Below are 13,688 nucleotides of genomic sequence, written 5' to 3'. Positions count from 1 at the left end.
GGATGGCTTTTGCTACACGAGTCTAGGAACTATGGTGTCGAGTTCAATATGACCACCTCTATATATATTCTTCAGCTCTCATGAAAGTCCCGCAACATCATATAAACTACCTTTAACTCTCTAAGTTTTCACTCACTTGGACATGTGACATTTACTGGATTTTAGCAGCAGCAGCACAACCCACTTGTATCATACCTTTACTGTGATAATAGACCAAACACTAACAAGGATGAAAAAGAAGAAGAGAAGGTTCAAAAGTTCGAATCAGCTTTTCAAGGCAAAACTTGAATGTAAGCAATTAGAATATCTGGTTGGGAGAAAATATTGAGGTGTAACAAATGAATCAATTGAATAAATTAAATGATTAAAATGATGGTTTACAATTAGCATCAATATTAGATTCGTAAAAATGGAGAGAGACCTTCAAACATGGCACCTTTTTCTAGCTGTTTACCTCAAAGGCTTTCCTGTTTCTCCAACCACAAATTATCAGTCTCACTAGAACAGTTTAAGATGTTACCAATCACCACCAACCAGCATTTTCTGTTACTGGATGCCTGGACCTCACTATCTTGGGTCTCTTCTTCGATTCAGAGTGTCGGGATGGTGGTGCCCAGGGCTCCGCCTCATTGGCACTGCTTGATCTGTCAAAAACATTTAAAAAAAAATGTTCGACAGTTCCAAGACCTAGAAAACAAATGTGAACCACAAAAGCAGGAGATATCAGACCATGCAGAAATACTAAACCTATTTAAGTCTTTACCATTCCACCATTCAACTACAACAGATGACGTGAAAAAATATCCAACATGATTCAAGACACCATTAATCTGCCATTCCCAATATATTACACGCACTCAACACCAATTGATCATGCTAGAATCGGATTTCAGTTCTTGGGAATATAGAATAAAAGTTATACACTTATACTATGGCCAACGACATATCCAGAAGGCCATGCAAGAATCTGACTTCAGTTCCTGGTGATATAGAATAAAAGTTCTACTACAACCACTGACATATCCAAAAGGCATAGGGGTCCACTCCAATCAATCACATGTGCTCACCAGGATTATGATCTTGATTGACACCAGCATATTGTACTGATGAATAATAATTACTTAAAAAGTTACAGCACAAAAATAATTTCTTCAGGGTGTTGTTAACCCTACTGGCAAGATTCTTCTATACAATGTTGAGGGTAAACGAAGTCCTTGTTTCCTGCTACATATTGCTGGAAAATTCTCCCAGCGGTACCCTGTTTTTTCAGAATTTTTGGCAATACCATAATTTGGCGAAGCTTCATATCATAAAGAAACCAGAACAAAGTGGAATGCAACGTAATAGGAAAAGGGGTAAACTTGGAAGGGATAATAAAATTAGGGCAATATCAAAATAACCTAAAGGAGGGTATTTCTGGGAAATTAGGTTTTAAGGTATTTTCAATTGTCTTCTTACAGCTCACGTTCAGGAATTGAAGTGACAAGAAACCAGGTTCGATTTCGAGTGAGAGAACTCACTCCACAAGAATCGGATAGACGTGGGACTTCAAGGAAAAGGTCACAAATCCTAAGCCCTATGGATTCTGCACAAGCAGCACTCAAAATCGAGATCAGGACATGAACCGATTCCTCTGCTATTCAGGTCTAGAGGAAAACTCAAGAACAGCATGATTGCTGCTTCAATTTCTCACAATTGGAGATGTCTTAGAAGATGATATTCAAGGCTTTAAATCACCTAAAGGTAGAGAACCTTCGATCGAAGTTTTAGACCCAATGATCAACTGGTTTGGCAGTATCAGGGTAAGATAAGAACAGTGTAACAAAAGGAAGAGAGAAAGAGGGGAGAAGGAAGGAAATATCAGTTAGGTTTTTTTTTTTTTTTGGGGGGGGGGGGGGGCACTGAGGGGGGTGTAATAAGGCCCAGTTTGTCTGATGGAAAAAAATGGGTGAGAGAATGAGGAATTTTTCCTCAAAATACCAAAAACCTCGGTTGTTTGTTTGCTAGGTGGGAAACTTATCAGACAAAAATATAATAATTGTTGTCTGCTGATGTGGCAGTTAACTATTCCTACCCCATACACTTCCAAAGTCCTACTAAAATTGGTAGGCCTTCATGGAAAAGTTGTTTTGCGTCTCTCTCTCTTCTCCTCCTCTTGCCTCTCTTTCTTTTAGAATCCTACCCCATTTCCTTTTCCTCTCTTTCCCATAGAGGTAGACCCCACTAAAAATTAAATACTCCATCACTTCCTTTCCTTTCCTTTCCTTTCCTTGTCAACCCAACCCACAACATGTGGGACCCAATTCATAAGTTTCCCACCCCTTTTTATCCGTCAAACAAACGAGGCCTAAGATTAAACCGAAAAATGAAGGGAAGAGAAGAGGGTAGCTGAGAAGAGCATTAGAATCGTAAAGGAAATAGAAAGCAACAAATAGTATCAACGAGTCAACTCAAACTTTGTCATTCATTCCAAAATCAAATTTGTCCAAAGATGAACTACAAGCTACTAATTATAGAATTAAGCAAAACAAAACCTATTCCTAATCTGACTCTATCTTGGACTCACTCACTAATGGAAACAAAGTCTAACTGCAATTCTGTCTACGACTCTATTAAAGAATAAATTGTAAAAAGAAAATCACAATTTTAACTCAAAGAGATAAATCCTAATTCCTACGGATAATTGCATCAGCTCCATGCACACATCCTCAAGTATGCCACCATAAGGAAAAGCATCTTTAATGTCAAGCTGATATAACGGTCAATCAAGATTAATAGCAAGGGAAAGTAACAACAAATGCCTAGAGCAGTTGGTGAGCTGTAGTGTGCCAAAAACCCACGCTCACCAGGAGGTCTCCTGGCTGTTCTCTACTTCCCCTCCCTGAGCAACAAGTGAAACATATCAAAAGAATCTACACCCTGAATCTGAGTGTACCCTTTAGCCACCAATAGGGCCACTCAACAGATCCATCAAGGATGTACTTGAAAGTATACACCCAACGACACCGCACTGACTCCTCACCCAGAGGGTGATCAACCAAGGTCCACATCTTACAGGAGACCAGAGCATCCATAACTGACTTCCACCCAAATGAGACAATGCTTCATGATGGGTTTTTTGGATAGAATGTTCAAACAATGACAAAGCAGAACTATATAGGGAAGATGGAAGATAGGACACAGAAACAAAGTCGTCAATAAGGTAAGCAACCATACACCATTGGGTGCACGAATGAGTATCTTTGCGTAGAGCAACCGGTAAGTCAATAGGTGCAGAGAAAGAACTAACTCTAGCCAAAGAATCAAATTGAGTAAAGGGGAATGAAGAAGGAAATTTAGCCACAAGTGACGATTTAAAGCATCAATGATGAACTTGCAGAGGTGTGGACCGAGTCAGTAATCTAAAAAAGGAACTAAACTGGGGATAAGAGGAGACTAGAAAATGTTAGTTGCCATATTAGGACCCTCACCAGAAAAATACATGTACTCTCAAAGAAGGTAATATCGGCACTAACAAACTGTTGGTGGCTAATAGGGTTGTAAAAACGATAACCCTTTTAAGTGCACAAATATCCAAGAAAAAATATTTGACCACATGAGGAGATAATTATAAATACCATACATAAAACATGAACAAAACCAGTAAACCAAAAAAACGAGGTGGCAAAGAAAATAAGGGAGAATAGGGAAAAGTGATACTCATAGGAGATTTATTTTAAGTACAAAAGAAGGAATGCGATTAATCAAGTAACAAGTGGTTAAAACTGCTTCCTCCCCCTCTCCAAAATAAACTTTTGGGAATATTCATATGAAACCATAAAAAAAAAAAGCAATCCCTAACAAGTGTCTGTCCATCCGTTCAACCACACCATGTTTCTGAGAGCAACTAATTTGATGTAAAATACCATGCTTAGAGAAAAAATAAGAAATGGTAGCATATTCCAAAGCATTATCCAAGCGGAAAAAAAAGGTTATTAAAAGAAACCACCAAACTTTTTTTTTTCCCTTTACAAAAAGCATTTAAAAATAGATAAAAATTATGAAGGAGCTTTTAGTAAATACAACCAAGTCAAATATGAATGATCGTCCACAAAAGTAACAAACTAACAAAGTACATAAAACCAGACTGACTCTGGACACGAAAATGACCCCAAATATCTGAGTGAACTTAAAACAAAACAAAAAATGACTCCTAAAAACATCCCTTATAGGAAAGGAAGTATGATGATGTTTGCCAAGCTCACAAGCTTCACACCTATACAGAAGACAGCTTTAAACACCTGAACCATTTGTTGAAGCTTGGAGAGCAACAAATTCCTAACTGATAATGTCAATCCAAGGGGGGAAACACCACCAGAAGCAGCAAATGCAACAGTAGAAAAAGAATCACGATCAAGAAAATATAAACCACCCCTCTCATGCCCTCCACTAATCTTATTCTTTGTATGAATATCCTAGAAGGCACAATAAGAATGATACAAAGAGACATAACAACTTTGTGACTTATTAATTTGACCACAGATAAAAGATTCAAGGGCAATTGAGATACATGAAGAACAGACAATGAAAATGATGAAGTGGGATATACAAACACCACCAAAAACCTGAGTAAAGGCTCCATTAGCGAGTGTAACCCAGGATGGATGACTAGTTTTATAGAAAGAAAAGACATTAGACTTACCAGTCATACGATTGAATGCACTAAAGTAAAAAACTGAGCTAATAGGAGAGGAGGCAAAAAGCGCAGTAGTACTTGTGTGGGCTTGTGTGGCAATGGATGAAGAAGTGGAAGACTCGAGCTGTTGAAGACGTTTAAGTAGCTCATTTGGTCATCTCGAGGCATAGAGCTTGATGGACAAGCTCCAGATGTAGAAGCAAACCCAGTGTCATTAGACAACACCACATTAGAACACCCATCAATCACTGCTGAATTAACCAACTGTTGTGCCCACTCATGTTTACCATACTTTTCCCAACACTTGTCAATGGAGTGATTGGGATTACCACAATGAGAAAACTTGCGTAAAGCTTGATTAAGTAGTGGTCCTCCTCAACCCCCTAGCACCTCATCCTCTCCCTACCCTTGAACCTCGACCTCAACCAAGAAAAACCTGAGGCATGTCCATGACCGTTACTACCAATGCAAAGCCATCCTTGATTGAAGAAGAGGATTCAAATTTGGCAAGGAAAAGAGAGACAATTCATTGAATTTGAAAGAACACTGCACTCATCAGAGGCACCTTTTCTCCTATAACCAATTGACTTTTCATAAGTTGAAACTCAAGGTCTAAACAGGAGAGAAATTTAAATTGAGACTTTGCACACTAAGATTTTAACATGTCAAGATCAATAGAGAAAGTTTTGTAGACATTTAGCTCTTCCCATATGCCCTTAAGGACACTATACTATTCTCCTACTGATTTACCACTCTGTTTGAAAGAAAAAAAATATATATATTTTCATACAAGTCATAAATACGTGACAAATTCTTGTCTTGTGAGAAACTCTCCCCCAAGTCATCCCAAACACATTTAAGTAGTAGTGTGGAACACCACTAGCAACTACTAATGGTTTCATACTATTCCATAATCATACAAGCAGAGTATCATATTCACACATGCATTCTTTATATATTTTATCATTGTGAGACAGTGGGAGGCAGAGTCAAATAATCCAATTTGCCTTTAGCATTAATATATACCTTGACAGCCAGAGCCCAGAGTAAATAATTAGAAGCACCAGTCAACTTTATAACGATGATCTGAATATTAACATTATTAAATGGTTTTGGATCAGCTATGACAGAATTATTCAAAAGAAAATAGCAAAGATCTCAGAAAAATGCCGTAACCACCAATCAGCAAACCAGGAGCTACACCAATAGGATAAAGTAACATCAGATCAGTTACAAGACCATAAAAGGACGTCCAGCAATTAGAGAGAGCCAATCAGCAAGAGAGAAAGCCAACCAGCTAACAATTATCTAAAACAGCAAGAGTTCCAACCAGCAATAGGACAAAACCGAAGCAACAAATTTGTGCCCCCCGATGAGACCAAAATTAAGGTCGAATAGAGGGCATTATTGGTAGGTTAATGGGCCAAAAAATTAAGGCAATCCAATGGCCGGTTGTAGAGATATGACAGGTGCACAGAAATAGAAACTTAAAATTTTCAAAATTAGTATCTATCAAGATTTGGCAATCTTTATCTGATCAGTATCAATCGATGATTGCAGCCAAAGGAGGGGAAAACATTGGGAGGTAGAGGTACTATTCTACAGATCCCATAAGGGTCTGCATGTGGTCTGATATTTTATATAAACTCTAAAGGGTCCTTAAATTCCTCTTCAACTGGATAAAATAAACTTGAGGGATCTTCAAGAAGAAATAAACCCATTGCTCGACTGCCCTGGGTCTTCCTTTCCCCATTAAAAGCAGGAACCATAGAGGATCAAGATAGGAAGACTAAACCACACGCTAACACGGAAGCTTTTTCACAATATCCAGGAAAAGAATGAATGATTAATCTATTCTAGGGTTTTAGGTGTACCTTCTGGATTTCTAAACTCCGGTTCTGAAATTCAATGCCGATGAACGATTGATTCGCCTGCGTTTGTTTCCATTAGAACTCTGCTGAACACTATACTCTCTATTGGTAGTGGGAGAAAGTATCTTCATGGGAGATTTTGATATTGCGAGGAGAAGTCGTCAACTCGTCATTACGTCTTGCGAGTATGCGATTCGTTCCGTTTTTGGGGTAGAGCGAGTATGGGGCTCAAAATCGGGGTTTAAGTGTTACTGAAATTACGGAAATGTCAATGAGTTTTGTCACTTTTTCCGTCGATATTATGCTTCACTTCTCATGATCTTGCTAGGGTTTTTCTGTCTTTTTGGGTAATTTAGTCTCTCCTCTCGGGATATTCGGATAGGGGACTCAGCGATCGAGGGAATTTGGCCTCAAATCAAACCATTGCAAGCGAACGAGAAAACAACCTTCCTTTCAATTTCACGTGCACTTGCTTTTGCTTGTAGGGCCGGTTGAAACCTCGAGGCTATCACAACGAGCCAGATTCGGTTCAGATTAAGATCGTCTGTAGCTCTACACGAGTTGTAGCACATATCTAATAATCAAGAATGCTTTGGGGTAGTTTGAGCGTCTTAGGCTGTGTATCTGAATATTTCTGATCGTTGAATATGCGCCACATATCTTATACACTTCAAAGGAACTCCATCCAATTCAAAAGGGGTGGATCGATTTTACAATTCAACCATGGGCTGATAGGGTGAGGGCCGTGACATTGTTGATAGGAGGGGGGAGCCCATGGACAATAACCCATGGAACCTAGCTAGGTCACCCAATCTCATCAAATGAGAGGAAAAGACATGTATGGGCATTTAAGACGAGAAAAAAAAAAAAGGCCCATAAGATACTTTTGGTCTCATTAAGTCTAGGATTAAGTTTTGGGCATGAGGATCCTTTGGATCTGAGGTATAAAATGTTAGACTTACGGGACATTTTTAGTGCATGTCGGGGTAGCATGGTCTTTTTGTGTCTTTCATAGTCTAAGTGTCTCCTACGTCAGATTAGCAGAGTTCTATTTCTTTTAAGTTTTACTTCACCCGTGATGAAGAGAGAATCTCCTCACCATAGATGATGTGATCATGGGATTGAATTTATAATGGTTCCATTGTTTCCATTTTCAAATTCCTAATCAACCTTCATACATTGATGATCATGTCAAATCTTGACCAAAAGAGACAAAGCAAGACACTACCTAGGTTTAGACATAATAAATTGTTATTTGTCCATGTTGAACCCCAAGCGTACACTGTACTTCCATGCCTACATTTAAATTTAGATTTCTAATGTTATGTTATGATTATGTACTTTCTCTTTGATTTGATTGGTCAGTCAAGACTGTCAAGATACAACTCATATGAAGCATCATAAACTCGTTTATGTAGAGATCAGTCTTAGACATTAGGGAAAAGGATCCTCTATCAGTTGGGCATTCAACACGGAATCCAACGATAAAAAGGACCTGGGACTGGTGCATATATGTTGGGGCGCATGTTTAGATCCTTCTAACCATCAGATGCCGGAAAAAAATTGTCTGCAATTCCGATATTGTACAATTTCGTAAAATACCACCTTCAGGGGGTGACACGTGTATTGATACCAATGCAATGGTCCAGATCTGATTTAAATGTCTTTTCACTCATTTAATGTTTTATTAGTTGTACCAGATCTGAACCATTGTATTGGTATCAATACACGTGTCACCGCCTGAAGGTGGTATTGCACGGAATTGTACGAGATCAGAATTGCAGACGATTTCAACCCTCAGATGCCACATTGGGCACCCAACACATAGGAGAAGAGCTAGATCCAGACATTATTGAGCACCTTTAGTATTCTACCATTGCACTATTAGTAAAGTTTGAGCCATGGTTTTAGAAATTGATATTGAATTGATCAATTTGTATCAATATCAGCTGACATTGATACTGATATATGGCCGACGATGGGGATAAAGAATTAAATAGTCAAAATACGATATGGTATCAATATCTCCATGCACAACAATGTTTGATATAAGCTGAGTACGAGTCTGATGGTTCAAATTTCAACCATTGATAGGATTTCGTTGATAGGCCACTCTTAAAGGTTCCAATGTGACCCAAATTTTCATCTCTATCATCATGTATAACCAAATTTTATATGATCGAATATTTCTCTACCTTGACTTGAGATTTGCAATTTAGAAAACCATTTGATGAGGAATGCTCTTTCTTTCTTTCTTTCTTTCTTTCTTTCTTTCTGTCTTCTTTTTATTTAAGAATAGATCGTCTCCTTCTTCTTGAATAAACTAGCATGTATAATGCATATCCAATAGTTTTAAATATATTCCTCTTTACCTAATAAATAAATATATTAGTTATATTAGTTTTAACAAGTTTTAATATGATTCATCTTTAGATACCTATTATATTAGAATGATCAAGAGACAATTATATATTACTCACTCGTTATATTTTTATTATCTCTAGCATAGAGGGTGGATTCAAGTCAGAAAACAGTTTTTCCGTGAAGTGAGATAAAATTGCGTACATTATGACATTTCCTAGACCCTTCAACAGCGAGAGCCTCGTGCACTATTTATGCACGTTCTTTATATGTTTTCTCTAGCATTAAGATCATGAGATTTTTTTTTTTTTATGGGTAAAAGATCATAAGAATTAGAGAAAGACAAATCATATAGCAAACTCAACTTCATGCACTGCAATATATGCTCATTACGGTCTTGAATTTGATTTTCAAATCTTTCATTGCTCTCATCATGCATTATAATAGTGGATGGATATATGGTTTAAGCGAGGTTTGCAAATTTTAATATGTAGTTCAATACATATATATTTTTAAATAAATATAATAACTGATTTTTTTTTTTTGTTGACTTTTCTCTCTGAGTAAGGGCACCAAGTCACTTGTTTCCTTAAATGTAAGATAATATTGTTATTTATAAGAAGACTATTCCAATAAAAGAGTATTTGGGAAAAGAATTCGCATGCCGTCCGCATGTGGATTATTTTATACTTCCTTTATATATAAAGGGACAAAAGGGAGACCCACAGACTCAAATTAGTAACCCCTTATTTGGGAAAAAAATCGTCTACAATTTCGATCTCGTATAATTCTGTGCAATACCACCTTCAGGGGGTGACACGTGTATTGATACCAATGCAATGGTTCAGATATGATTTAAATGCCTCTTCACTGATTTAATGTTTTATTAGTTGTACCAGATATTGATCATTATATTGGTATCAATACACGTGTCACCGCCTGAAGGTGGTATTGCACGGAATTGTAAGAGATCGGAATTACAGACGATTTCAACCCCCTTATTTGGGATTCGAAAGTGGGGTTTCCCATAAACCCAAATTAGTACCGGGAATCATATAAACCCTCTCCCAAAGTCGACACATATCTTTTACTAAAAAAAAAAAAAAATATATATATGCACATCTACATCATGTTTGCTTTTAAGAATTTGATTTGATTTTATTATTATTATTATTATTTTTTTGAATTCCATAAATACTGATTTTTTTTGGGGAGAGAGAGGTAATGCACAAAAATCTTATGTAGGGAGGCAGTGAGTTTCAAGTGGCGGGCATGCATGCTAGGACCCTCCCAGTCGTTAGATCCTCACTACTAGCTGCAAAGGATTTGAGTCCGGGAGGTAATAGGCATATGTAGTATGTACCCTGGGTAATACTTTTTTTGTTTTTTTCTCTAAGCATCATGTCAACCACAAATACATCAAGTTTATAATAATAGTTTGTTGTTCCACCCTCAATCTAATAATGTAGTTAATAAGAAGTTGACTTGATTAACCTATGGTTGAGCTCCTAGCTCATTGGTAGGCTGATAGGTGGTTGAGGCTCTTCTGTGAGTCTATGGTTGGTTGATGATTCGATCATTCTAGGCTCCACCTTATTGAAAAAAGTAGTAGCTACTTAGCTAGTGGTTGTAAACTAGTAATATTAGAATAAGCATGGCCTAATGAATCCCCTTTGCTAGCCCCTCTGTGAGTTTATTGTCTGACCTTTTAGTGGGTCTTGCCTTAGCCTAGTGGCCCTTACATTAACAGAAAAAAAAAAAAAAAAAAGAGTTCAATTAACCCCACCCAATGCAAGCAAAAAGGGTAAGAAGTGAATGATAAATGTTTTGTTACACAACCTTTTCAAAGTACCCTCTTATATAGAATGCTATATCGTTCATATGAAGAATAGAGTAAAGAACATACTTATCCAAGTTGCATTTGTTTTAAAAAGTTTTTTAACTGACAAAAAGAGAAGAAAAAATAACTACTTCATTGGTAGACCCGAACCAAAATGAGAGGGATGATTTAATTGTTCTTATCATCAGATGGACAAATTATCATCCAAACTTGCCATATGTCAGAAAATTCATTTCCCTTTCTATTTCATTTTTTCTAGAGGGTTTGTTTTCCAACCAAGGTTATTAATTGGGATTGGGGGTGGAATATAATCAGTCCCAGAAACCCCTTTAGATTTGAAGAGTCAATGATTTGCTGACCAAAACCCTAGAATCGGCTGTGCCTAATCGATCTATCCGATTCAAATTTTTGAAACGGTGCCTCCAACTTTTATTTGAGTCCACCAATGTGAGGTCATCATGTATGGGATGTTCTAACAGGACCATCAAGTCATTTGCCTTGCGATTACATTTTTTTTTTTTTTTTAATATATTCTTGTGATTGTAATCAAGATAGTCCAACTCTTTTTAATACTTTCATTTTATATATTTTTTTTTAAATCTGTGACATCCACTATTTACATTTTAAAAAACTAGATAAAAGAATCCCGTCAAAATAAAAACAAAAATAATTTTTAAAGTTGTGCCAAACACTACTAAATCTTTCACGCCCACAGCTAAATCAGAGTTCTAGAGTTGTGTTATGATTTTATGCACCTCTTGGATTTGCTTGGCCGGCCATTATATATATGACTTGAAGCACGTAAAACATTATTGAGCTTTGCATTATATTAATAGTTTAAATTGATTGAGATTGATCTTAAATTTTAAAACCTCGATTATAGTATTAGAATGTTGTATTATTTTGTTGAGTTCAACATCATGTTTGAAAATCCTTTTCGTGTTCATGAGTTCATCATCAAACCAAATTTATTTGAGTTAATTGTTTAATCCTACACAACTTAATAGTCATATGGGTATTGAATATGGGTATTTTGTGCTTGGTTCTGTTGGAGATATGTAAAAATTTACAAATTTCAACCCTTGAACTATAGCTCATGTATAATTAGAGCATAGTGTTCAATCTATCTCATCGAGAGATAAAATTATATGTTTAGTCTACGATCCTAGACTCTCTCCAAGGAAATACAATACCTTAGCGAAAGCAACAATTCCTCGTGCAACTCATGTATGTGTTTGATAGTAGAAATCTCTTGTAATACATTGATGATTAAAACCCTAATCCTCAAATCACAGCAAAGAAAGAGATAATGGGTTGCATGGAGGAGGAGATGGAAGGTATCATCATCTGTTTCTTCCTCCCCTATCGTCTATTTATAGACCTTAGAAAAATATATATATGTGTGAAAGTTAAGATGCCAAGTTGTAAAATCCTACTGGTTATAACTACTTAGTTGTCTATTTCTTAACACTTGCAAAAATAAAAATATTTGTAAATAATGACATTTATCAACTCTTAAGAAATGATAATTTCTTTTGAGGAGCCAAAGTTGAAGTTTGATATTGTTGGCCAGCCCTTGCAATAGCAAGCTTCTTGGTTCTTTTGTCGACAAAAATTTACCATCCATCTCCGTGCAACTCGTCCTCTGGAGCCAATGAGTTCAAGTCTTCATTGGAATAGGAAAGCAACTTCTCTCGTAGGGAGAGGTGTACAATTAAATATATTTCTTAATGTAAAAAAATCGTAATTGCAATTAAGGATATATATTAACTCTTAAGAAATGATAACTGCAACTAAGAACAACTATAAGTATAAACAACATTTAAGTCCATAAAAAATAGTTTTATTATGATTTGGTCCTTCCATTTTATAATATCGTAAAACAAACTTATTGGCATGTAATTTATTATTGTCACTACCTTAGTTCATCGGAACACCATATATAGAGAGAATATTGATCATTGATTGGAGGTAAAAATATTTTTAAAATATATTTATTAATTAATAAATATATTTAAATTTATTTTGCATTCTATTTATAAATTGTAAATATGATACCCAAACTCGAATTTGTTGTCCGATCACATCAAATCTCTCTCTCTCTCTCTCTCTTTCTCTCACATACACACACGATATTGATCATTTACATATAATGGATTCCTTATTGAGCGTCTCGCTCGTTCATTTGTAGGCAAACATCATGAACCAATTGCATTGCATCGATATATTCCAGAAGGTGTCAAACCATTAGATTGCCAAAAGCAATAATATTCAACTGTAACAATAAGGACCTTTTAGATTTGGGGACCAATCGTAAACTGTTATTGATAATCTTATCCTTAACCATCTAATAGTTGTAAATTCCAGACTCTCAAGTGATCCAATCCAATGCACACAAATTCTGTATACTCACACTCGTATCTGGAATCACCATTACTGATAACACATCTAATGTGATGACCATATGAACATAGCACCCAGTAATGTCTAGTTGCAAACATTTTAAGGTATAAACCTTAGGACAACCATGCCTTCAATTATATAATTGCAAATTAATCACCATTTAAGTAAATTTAATAGGATTTTTTTTTTTTTTTTGTTGATACAAATCTAATAGATCCAACATAGGAGGGGCTCAAAGGAGGATTTCATATGGATCTCCCAAGGAAGTATAACAAGAGAGAGAGTGTGAATTGGTGAATGTTCTACAATTTCTTCTCTTTCCTTAGAAGGCTTGGATATTTGTCTCTCTCATTTGCTTCCAGATTCTATTGCCGCCCATAAAAGTCGATTGACAACCTAGTTTGATTTTCAGTAAAACATCACGAAGGCACGACAACTGTAAACCTTTGACATTGAAAGATAATGGTGAGTTTGAGAGGGTGATTTGGATTGGGAAGGGGTGGTGGGGTGGAGGAAAGGCTGGGGCCCAATTTTTTTT

General features: G+C 36.4%; 1 long non-coding RNA gene across 1 annotated transcript; it reads right to left on the bottom strand.

The window, feature by feature from the left end:
• Window positions 1–324: 324 nt before the first annotated feature.
• LOC122087399 lies at window positions 325–6,949 on the bottom strand. The gene is made up of 2 exons (XR_006142752.1): window positions 6,550–6,949; window positions 325–5,111 (listed from the first exon to the last, which is right to left on the bottom strand). It is a non-coding gene; the product is annotated as an uncharacterized LOC122087399 (long non-coding RNA).
• Window positions 6,950–13,688: the final 6,739 nt, after the last annotated feature.

Source organism: Macadamia integrifolia, chromosome 8 (genome assembly GCF_013358625.1).
Source record: "Macadamia integrifolia cultivar HAES 741 chromosome 8, SCU_Mint_v3, whole genome shotgun sequence".
NCBI classification, from domain to species: domain Eukaryota; kingdom Viridiplantae; phylum Streptophyta; class Magnoliopsida; order Proteales; family Proteaceae; genus Macadamia; species Macadamia integrifolia.
The sequence above is the reverse complement of the archived record's forward strand: the minus strand, read 5'-3'. Positions and strand labels throughout refer to the sequence as shown.